Below are 11,331 nucleotides of genomic sequence, written 5' to 3'. Positions count from 1 at the left end.
TGGCTTATGAAATGGAAAGGAATTGAGAATGAAAATGGAATAAAACTCCTCAAAATACACAAAATGCAAAATGACAGTAATCTCCTGGCCTTGACAGTCTAGATTACAAAGGCACCACTGAAGTCACAAGACCCGACGGACTAGCTATTCCTCCTTCTGAGGAATTACTTGACTGGATGAAAATTAATATTTCTTTCAAGTTGTATGTATCTTTTCCAGAATTTAGACAACACAAGTTTCCTGTCAGTATAATCATAATGAAGGAAGCCATGCAAGTTTTAAATCAGTTTACAAAAAAATGCCCTATAAAACATTTTCTAGTTCATTCTCCAAGTTTTTAAATTAAATAGTTTACCTAACTTTTTTAAAATTCCAGGCAGAATAAAATGTGTATTTTAATTTAAAATTGATAAGTAGTTATGGCTACAAAAGAAGTTTCATTATTTTAAGTTGTGTTTAACTTACCGGTCAGGCATCCTAAGTTTCCTCTGCTGTATCTGATGTGCTCACCAGGACAAATAAATGCAGAATAAGCAATGGTCACTGCAACACTGCTCTAAAGAAAAGTAATAAGGTTATCATCAGCAATTACAGGAAAAGCTTGGATCCAGGACAGAGCTTCTGTCGGGTGTGAAACTGTGTAGCCTAACGTAGGAGTGGTAAAGCCACACTGCCATTCAAGAACCTTCCTCAGTGTTGCAGGCATATCTCAAGAACTGTTGGCCATTTCTTGAACCTGTAATTGACTGGACCCTTGAGGAGTTTACCTTCAGATACCTAATTTAAGTTATGAACAGCTAATTAAAAAATAAGTATCCTCCCACGTTTCCATTTTGTTATCCTATTTCACAAGATTTTACCTTGCAGTTTCTCATGAATGCTAACCTCTCATCTCCCTCTCTCTCTCATACCACACACACTACAGGTACACTCAGCAGTCTACTACCTCTAGTTGTAAAATTAAATGCAGAATTCGTAAGATTCCAAAAGAAATACATTCCTAAGACAAATCCATAGAGAGAGAAGGTGTTTGAGGGAGAGGAGTATGGGTAGGAACTGCTTAATGGGTGTGAGGTTTCCTTCTGCAGTGATGAAAATGTTCTGTAATTAGTGGCAATGGTTGCACAGCATTTGCATGTACTAAAACTTCCTGAAAAGCATGCATTTTGTGTTATGTCAGGTGTACCCTTTTTTTTTTTTTTAAGAAATGTATTCATTTATGGAAAGTTTGCCATTTTTCAATAATAGTATTCACTGGGATAAAAAGTAAACCAAAAGTGGTCTTAGAAAATCTTAAAGAGAATTTGAAGGAGAAAAAGAGACGTTTTGTCCATCACACTCACTGGAAACCCCAAAAGACATGGCACTGAATTTACTGTTTAGTTTCTCTATGTGCAGCCAGAAAATACATACAAATTTAATTTAATGAATGTTTCAATCTCTCAGCTTTTGCCATAGGTGGTTTCCTTTGCTGCAAATCTATTTCTCTCGTGTTACCATTAGTGCCCGTTTTCTTGTGTGCTGTCTTTAGAGACAGAAGGCAAGCACCTATAGCACCACCACAATATTCCCTTCACATTCTCCAAACCTTGCCTGGCTTCACCCAGACTTGCCGTCCTTGGGTTAAAAAAAGACAGGGATGGATTTCTCTGGCATTCAGTCATTTTAACTCATCTTCTTGGTAACCCTTTTCAATTGCACCATTTGCTTGCAAGGCCTTCCCAGGAGACAGCACCCAGGGCCTAACTCATTTGAGTAGAGTTCCCATGTCATATAGGCTCATATTCTCAGTCATCTGCCTCAGATACTCCACACTGCATCCCTATTTCTGAGCATCACCCTGAAGCTGATTCTCACTAAGCTGGCCATACACTTACACGTGAAGTCTGCACTCTGGACTCTTAATAAAAATTTCAGAGTTCCTAACTATGTCCCTTTGGAACATAGTCCACATGTCCAGTGTAAGAGTCTCTGTTTTCCAGCTCCTTCCCCACCCCAGGCTCTTACTGATGTGATCATTGTGCCTGCTCTTCTGTTTGTTTTTTATTTCAATAAATACCACTTCCATAGTGTTAATTTGTTCCTTAACAGTTTCCTAAGATGCCCAGTTGTGACAACATGTCAATTATGAATGCGGCATAGTAAAAGATAATGGTGTCTCACAGCCATAAAATTTTGATTAATGGCATCCCTCATCTTGGGTCCTTGAATTTGCACACATATAGACCCTAATATGATAAATAAGACCCTTATCATGTGCTCTAGACATAAACCTCCGGTTTAATGCAATTAGAAAATATTAACTAGAGTGATTGTTTAATCATTTAAGGATAATTAAAAATACAGTAAGAAGTTCTTCCCAAAGATGTCTGCCAGAAATGTCTTACTGCAATGTTATCTGCATTGAGCTACATATATAACAAAAGGTATCACATGTGGAGCACCATGGCAGATATTAAACAAGGGGCTTATCAGATATTATCTTGTCTCATCTTCACAACACCCCGATGAAATATACTATTATTATCCCCATTGTATACATAAAGAAATTAGAGACTCAGAGAGGTTAAATAACTCATCTAAGGTCACTCAGTTAGAAAGGATTCAAGCCTAGACTTGTCTAGTTGCAAAGCCCTTGCTCCTCTGCTTTGTTATTCTGCCTGTCACCACCTAATAAGCTTGGGACAGCACAGGTGATGCCAGTAAGCATAAATAGGGCTTTTTCCTGTTGGCTCCCTTAGAGATGATGGGGACTCAGGCACCAGTAGGGAATTGGAACTAAGCATTGACAGTGGAGGCCAATGTAAAACTGGATGGGAAGAGTGTTTCGGGAGTAATACTATCTCTTTCATGGGGTTATTGCTAAGTTGCTGAGTTGTGTGCCACTCTTTGCAAGCCATGGACTGCAGCATGCAAGGTTTCCCTGTCCTTCACTATCTCCTGGAGTTTGCTCAAACTCATGTCCATTGAGTCAGTGATGCCATCCAACAATCTTTTCCTCTGTCACCCTCTTCTCCTCCTGCCCTCAATCTTTCCCAGCATCAGAGTCTTTTCCAATAAGCCAGGTCTTCACATCAGGTGGCCAAAGTACTGGAGCTTCAGCTTCAGCATCAGTCCTTCCAATGAATACTCAGGGTTTATTTCTTTCAGTATTAACTGCTTGGATCCCTTTGCTGTCCAAGAGACTCTGAAGAGTCTTCTCCAGCACCACAATTCGAAAGCATCAATTCTTTGGTGCTAAGTCTTCTTTATGGTCCAGCTCTCACATCCATAATGACTACCGGAAAAACCATAGCTTTAACTATACAGACCTTTGTCAGCAAAGTGATGTCTCTGCTTTTTAATATACTGTCTGGGTCTGTCATAGCTTTTCTTCCAAGGAGCAAGTGGCTTTTAATTTCATGGCTGCAGTCACCATCTGCAATGACTTTGGTGCCCTAGAACATAAAATCTGTCACTGTTCCCACTTTTTACCCATCCGTTTGCCATGAAATTGGATGCCATGATTTTCATTTGTTCACTGTTGAGTTTTAAGCCAGCTTTTTCACGCTCATCTTTCACCCTCATCCAGAGGCTCTTTAGTTCCTCTTCAATTTCTGCCATTAAAGTGGTATCATCTGCATATCTGAGGTTGCTGATATTTCTCCCAGCAATTTTGATTCCAGCTTGTAAGTCATCCAGCCTGGCATTTCTCATGATGTACTCTGCACATAAGTGAGATAAGCAGAGTGACAATATACAGCCGTGAAGTCCTCCTTTCCCAATTTGGAACAAGTCCATTGTTCCATGTTCGGTTCTAACTATTGCTTCTTGTTCTGCATACAAATTTCTCAGGAGACAGATAAGGTGATCTGGTTTTCCCATCTCTAAGAATTTTCCACAATTTTTTTGTGATCCACATAGTCAAATCTGCCTGCAATGCAGAATCAGCATGCACTGCGGCAGACCTGGGTTTGATTCCTCGGTTGGGGAAGACTTTGACTGTGTGGATCACAATAAACTGTGGAAAATTCTGAAAGAGATGGGAACACCAGACCACCTGAGCTGCCTCCTGAGAAATCTATATGCAGGTCAGGAAGCAACAGTTAGAACTGGACATGGAATGACACACTGGTTCCAAATAGGAAAAGGAGTGTGTCAAGGCTGTATATTGTCACCCTGTTTATTCAACTTCTATGCAGAGTACATCATGAGAAATGCTGGGCTGGAAGAAGCACAAGCTAGAATCAAGATTTCTGGGAGAAATATCAATAACCTCAGGTATGCAGATGACACGACCCTTATGGCAGAAAGTGAAGAGGAACTAAAAAGCCTCTTGATGAAGGTGAAAGAAGAGAGTGAAAAAGTTGGCTTAAAGCTCAACATTCAGAAAACAAAGATCATGGCATCTGGTCCCACCACTTCATGGGAAATAGATGGGGAAACAGTGGAAACAGTGTCAGACTTTATTTTTCTGGGCTCCAGAATCACTACAGATGGTGACCGCAGCCATGAAATTAAAAGACGCTTACTCCTTGGAAGGAAAGTTATGACCAACCTAGATAGCATATTCAAAAGCAGAGACATTACTTTGCCAACAAAGGTCCATCTAGTCAAGGCTATGGTTTTTCCTGTGGTCGTGTATGGATGTGAGAGTTGGACTGTGAAGAAGGCTGAGCACCAAAGAATTGATGCTTTTGAACTGTGGTGTTGGAGAATACTCTTGAGAGTCCCTTGGACTGCAAGGAGATCCAACCAGTCCCTTCTGAAGGAGATCAGCCCTGGGATTTCTTTGAAAGGACTGATGCTGAAGCTGAAACTCCAGTACTTTGGCCACCTCATGCGAAGAGTTGACTCATTGGAAAAGACTCTGATGCTGGGAGGGATTGGGGGCAGGAGGAGAAGGGGATGACAGAGGATGAGATGGCTGGATGGCATCACTGACTCGACAGACATGAGTCTGAGTGAACTCTGGGAGTTGGTGATGGACAGGGAGGCCTGGTGTGCTACGATTCATGGGGTCACAAGGAGTTGGACATGACTGAGTGACTGAACTGAACTGAACTGAACCCACTCCAGTATTCTGACCTGGAGAATTCCATGGCCTAGTCCATGGGGTCCCAAAGAGTTGGATACAACTGAGTGACTTTCACTCACACAGTCAAAGGCTTTAGCAAAGTCAGTGAAGCAGAAGTAGATTTTTTTTGGAATTCCCTTACCTTTTCTATGATCCAGCGGATGCTAGCAATTTGATCTTTGGTTCCTCTGCCTTTTCTAATGGGAGAAGGCAATGGCACCCCACTCCAGTACTCTTGCCTGGAAAATCCCATGGACAGAGGAGCCTGGTAGGCTGCAGTGCATGAGGTGGCTAAGAGTCAGACATGACTGAGTGACTTCACTTTCACTTTTCACTTTCATGCATTGGAGAAGAAAATGGCAACCCACTCCAGTATTCTTGCCTTTTCTAAATCCAGCTTGTATATCTGAAAGTTCTTGGTTGTGTACTATTGACGCCTCACTTGAAGGATTTTGAGCATTACCTTGCTAGCATGTGAAATGAGCACAATTGTGTGGTAGTTTGAATATTCTTTGGCATTGCCTTTCTTTGCGATTGGAATGAAAACTGACCTTTTCCAGTCCTGTGGCCTCTGCTGAGTTTTCCAGATTTGTTGGCGTATTGACTGTAGCACTTTCACAGCATCATCTTTTAGGATTTGAAATAGCTCAGCTGGAATTCTGTCACATCCTCTAGCTTTGTTCATAGTGATGCTCCCTAAGGCTCACTTGACTTCACACTCCAGGATGTCTGGGTCTAGATGAGTAGCCATACTGTCATGGTTATTTGGATCATTAAGACCTCTTTGTATGGTTCTTCTGTGTATTCTTGCCACCACTTCTCAATCTCTTCTGCTTCTGTTAGGTCCTTGCCATTTCTGTCCTTTATTGTGCCCATCTTTGCATGAAATGTTCCCTTGATAGCTCCAGTTTTCTTCAAGAGATCTCTAGTCTTTCCCATTCTATTGTTTTCCTCTGTTTCTTTGTATTGTTCACTTAAGAAGGCTTTCTTATCTCTCCTTGCTATACTCTGGAACTCTGCTCGGGGTATATCTTTCCCCTCCTTATTTGCCTTTCACTTCTTTTATATTCTCAGCTACTTATAAGGCCTCCTCAGACAACCACTTTGCCTTCTTGCATTTCTTTTTCTTGGGGATGGTTTTGGTCACCACCTCCCGTACAATGTTATGAACCTCTGTCCATAGTTCTTCCAGGACTCTCTCTACCAGGTTTAATCTCTTAAATCTATTCGTCCCTCTACTGTATAATAATAAGAGATTTGATTTAGGTCATGACTGAATAGGCTAGTGATTTTCCTTACTTTTTTCAATTTAAACCTAAATTTTGCAATAAGGATAGTCAACAAAAGAGTCCCAAACGCAGTATTTGGGTGCAATCTCAAAAATGGCAGAAAGATCTTTGTTCATTTCCAAGGCAAACCATTTAGCCTCATAGTAATCCAAGTCCATTCCCCAGTCACTGATGCCAAAGAAGCTGAAGTTGATGGGTTCTGTGAAGACCTATAAGACCTTCTGGAACTAACACCAAAAAAGATGTCCTTTTCATCATAGGGGATTGGAATGAAAAAGTAGGAAGTCAAGAGATCCCTGGAGTAACAGGCAAGTTTGACTGTGGAGTACAAAATGAAACAAAGTTTAACAGAGTTTTGTCAAGAGAATGCACTGATTATGGCAAACACCCTCTTCCAACAACAAAAGAGATGACTCGACACATGGACATCACCAGATGGTCAATACCAAAATCAGATTGATTATATTCTTTGCAGCCAAAGGTGAGAAGCTCTATACAGTTAGCAAAGACAAGACCTGGAGCTGACTGTGGCTCAGATCATCAGCTCCTTATTACAAAATATCTGCATAGGTCTCTTTAGTCTAGAATGTGCTTTGATATTTTCTTACTTAATCCTCTCATAATTGTACAACATTTTGATCATGGCCATCATACATCAAGTTAATCCAAGAAGTCACACACACACACACACACACACACACACACACACACACACAGTACGTGTCCCTCTAGAAGCAGGAAAGGTTTTGAGTGATGGGAGCTTGTAATGTAGGATATTATGGGTTTGGAAAGGGGACTGGGTTAAACAGAATTTAAGGGGCTGAAGATAAAAGTGAACAAAAGAGCAGGGAGAAAGAGAGTGGGCAGCATGGTACATCAAGAAACAAGCTTCAGATTAGAAATCAGGAGACAAAGTTCCATCTTTGCTTAATTGGCAGCTTTGTGCTTTGTGTGCTTGGGCAACTTACTTTGCCTCTATCCAAGGTCTGTTTTCTTGTTTGTAAATGAAGGCTTTGGTTTATCTCTGGGGTCAAATTTATCAAAATTGTCTGTGATTCAATAACAGTAGTTAGCTTCAGTGATTTTTAGTTTCCTCTCAATAATTTTCCACATAATGAGCATGTATTACTTACATACCTTTATAGTGAGCATGTATTACCTATGTATCCAGAAACAAAAAGATTAAACTTTCTGTGGTCTAATTCCTTCAACCACAGAAAGGCTTTCTTGTATCAGTGTATGCCACTTCAACCTTTGAACAGGACTAAATGTAAATTATCTTCAAGGACAATGATCCATAAAACACTAATTAAATTAATTAAGTTTTTTTTTAACTAGTTGCAATAATGTGTTTGAAGTAACTCTCAATAAATTTTTCTGCCACAATATATGGTATTATTTTATTCAAGAGGAAAATGGATGATAGCTTTCTAGTTTTGATACTGCACTCAAATTGATCTCATTATTATATCTCTGGGGAATTTTGAGCTAGTCATTAAAGTAACATATGATACCTGTTTATTTTTAGACTAGTTTACTTATCTGCTGGGTCCAAATATTTATAAGATAGAAAGTAATATCACCAAGTAAGAGACCTTTGTGTGGTAACTCTTTTGATGCCTCTGTACTTTAATTTTTTTTAATTGTTTAGTCCATCAGCCATCTGAAATTAACAATAGATTTTTGCTTCCTGAAAAACTGTATTTACATATGAAGACTGGTTTTCCATACATACCTATAGTTGCCAAAAATATAAAAAAATATGCTGCTAGAACTGATGGACAAAAATATTTTCAAGGCTATCACTCTCAAAGAATGTGTTCTCGAACTTTTAGGTTTCCTTTTATTTTGGAAGTCCAGCTTAAGCCAGCTTCAGCTTCTTCAAGAGTTGTTTTCTTACAAGTGGATACATGTGATTTAAAACTCAATTGAGTGTGTTCAACTACTGGGTTTTTGATTCCTGATGTATAGCAGGCACTGTTCATGTTGTTGGAAATGCGTCATAAATGAATCACTTCTTCCCTGCTGGGCAATGAAAATAAAGCATGTGTTTGCCTCAAAAGAAAAAAAAAAAAGAGTTGTTTTCTTAGGTTCACCTGACCCTCCATCTACACTGCCTGTGAGTCTCCCCTTTTCCATCCCCACCCTTTCCCTCTGATGGACATTAATGGCCAGTTACTGTGCTGCAGCAAGCTCAGCATCCCATTTCTTGTGGTCATGAGGTATGTACATTTTGTAATCTACTTTGTGTTCCTAGCATTAAGATGCATCCTTAAGAAGTCACACTAGAAAACATTAATGTTTTGACTAATTTAAAACTATAAATGAAAAACACCTGGGCTACAATTATCAGTTTACGAGGATATAGGGTATCATTAAATGAGTTTGCTTGTTTCTTCTTAGTACCAATTACTTAGACATGCCTGATTTGTTTTTCCTCATGTGAGCAATCAATTGCCCTTTAAGGTAAAGTGGACTGACCTATAATGATGATTAATTGTGTGTCAGCTGTTCATAGGGTGGACCATCTAAGCTAAAGTTGAGTGCTAAGGATAAAATGATTGAGGGAAGGTTCATATTTGCATCATAGAAGTCTCTTCAGTCCACTGAAAAAAAAAGTCTCACTACAGTTAGTAGCTGACCAGATCTTTAGCAAATTAACTGTATTCACTTACCTATTGTGAGCTTATACTGAGTTGGTGGATAAATATTTAGGAAATAATTCCTCACTAAAATCTCATGAATTATATTAAATTAGTATTTATCTTTATTTGATTGTGCTATATGGTGCCAAGGGAAATCTGGCATATTTTCTTTTTCAACTGTTGACACTTTTTAAAAGTAAAAGTATATGACAACTCTCCTGATTTATTCTGTTTCCTGTTTCAAAGGCTGCTTGGCTCATCAATGCCTTTTGTTCCAAACTGCTTTGCAAACCATAACAGTATATGAAGGCCCCAACAGACAAAAGTCCCAGAAGTGCCCTAACCATGCCTTTTGGTCAAATTAAGTAGCTATCTTCTTATAGAAAAAGATCAAAATAGTTTTGATCTTTTGTTTTGATACTTCCAGTTCAAAATACTTTCATGTTTGTGAAAAGACAGTTTGGCTTACACTACTAAACCTAAAAGTCCAGCCAAATATATAAACTAACGGCTCAACCAACAAAAGAGTGGGTAACCATGCTGGGATGTTTATAAGGATTACTGGTCAAAATATCTCTCTGATACATTTCCCTTTATCTATATATGTTCAGGTCAACTCTGGGTATAAATTTTGTTCAAATTATCCCTGTGTAAATATTACTTCCTCAAGGGAAAGGAAACATCTCTACTGAAATCCATTTATTTTGAAATTAAAAGAGAAAAGAAGATCCTTTTGATACTTAGTCCAGATTCTCTGAACTTAAATTTTATTTGCTGGCTCTGCTGTTAAGAAGTTAGACACTGTTGTTTAAACTATTCCCGAGAACAGGACTCTAAATGTCAGAAGGAACTAACCTGGATCCAAGATTTAGTCTCCAACTTTGGAACAAAGGGATAATTTGTGAGAAGATGACAGTGGCTTGCTTCTTTGTCTTTAAGGAAGTATTAATAGTAAGACATAGGGTGGGACATTCACTAGACAAATCTGAGTTCAATCTACTTCCTATTAACTATGTGATGAGATTACAAACTCTCTGGACTTCAGCTTCCTTTTTGAATAAATTGGAGATAGTGGTGTCTCTTTGCATAGTCAATGTAAGGCATAAATGAAATGCCATTGGTATGTGGTGAACCTCAAATGTCAATTTCTTCATCAGAACTTAGAGACAGACACCTTAGAAACCTGTTAAGAGTTATCTTTTCACTGATCTCCACATTTCCTCAATCTGTGTTTTGATTTTGTAACATAAATTTATTATCACTCCCTATCTGGAAAAAATAGTCCATTTGTTTACATTCATTATTTTATTTACCTTGAAAGCTCATTTTCAAACTGTCAGAAAAGAACCCTGATTAGAGTTGCTCAAGTTCATGCTCACTTGTTCTGCCTTCTATAATTTCTTTGTATTCAATCATTCCTCCTTTAAATCTTCCTATTTACAAATTAAAGTCCCACATTAGGGGTTAGAACTCATTGAAAAATTCTCAACCAATCTTCCTTCTGATCTTATTAAGAAGTTGGGTAGTACTGACCGGCCAAACCTCCTAGATAATTTTACAAACAGGAAGTGGGGTGTAAAATGGGTAAAATGGGGTGTAAAATCCCTAAAAGCAGGGATGCAGAGGGGGGTGGGGTATCCGTTAGCCACTGAGTTGAATAACTCACCCCATTTCACTGGAATTTTGGGAAAACATGTTTGTCTTGCCTAACAGTGTGTTTCTAGTGTCTAGCATAGTGATTATCACATGGCAGCTGCTTAAAAAATGTTTGTTGACTGAAGGAAGGCATGGGCAAATAGATGCCATTGAGAATGGACCTACGTGTACTCTGCTCAATGCTATGGCGGCCTGGATGATGGGAGGGCAGTTCAGGGGAGAATGGATACATATATACGTATGGCTGAGTCCCTTCACTAATCACCTGAAATTACAACAACATTGTCCATCGGCTGTAACCCAATACAACATAAAAAGTTTTAAAAAAAGAATCTACCCATGTGTTCGCTTTGGTGAGATACTACATGTTATACCTGGTTATACCTGTTAATAATGCTTTCAACTGCAAGTCAGAATGCCTATCCAACAGTGGCTTAAATAAAGGAGAGTTTCTCCCCCTTACAGTTTGGAGAAAGGTTGTTCAGGCCTATGTTGGCCCAGTAGCTCTATGAAGTCAGGTTTAGAGCCTCTGAGAGTCCTTGAACTTTTGTGACTGGCAAGATTGTTGCAGGAGTCCCAGGCGTCATGTCTTCCAAGGACCATGTGCAAGAACAGATGTAGCTAGTGGTACAGAGCAGAGAGCTTCCTTGTCTCTTATCAGAGAGGAAAATATTTCATAGGAGAC

The sequence above is a fragment of the Bos javanicus genome, chromosome 2 (assembly GCF_032452875.1).
Source record: "Bos javanicus breed banteng chromosome 2, ARS-OSU_banteng_1.0, whole genome shotgun sequence".
Lineage (NCBI taxonomy): Eukaryota > Metazoa > Chordata > Mammalia > Artiodactyla > Bovidae > Bos > Bos javanicus.
The sequence above is the reverse complement of the archived record's forward strand: the minus strand, read 5'-3'. Positions refer to the sequence as shown.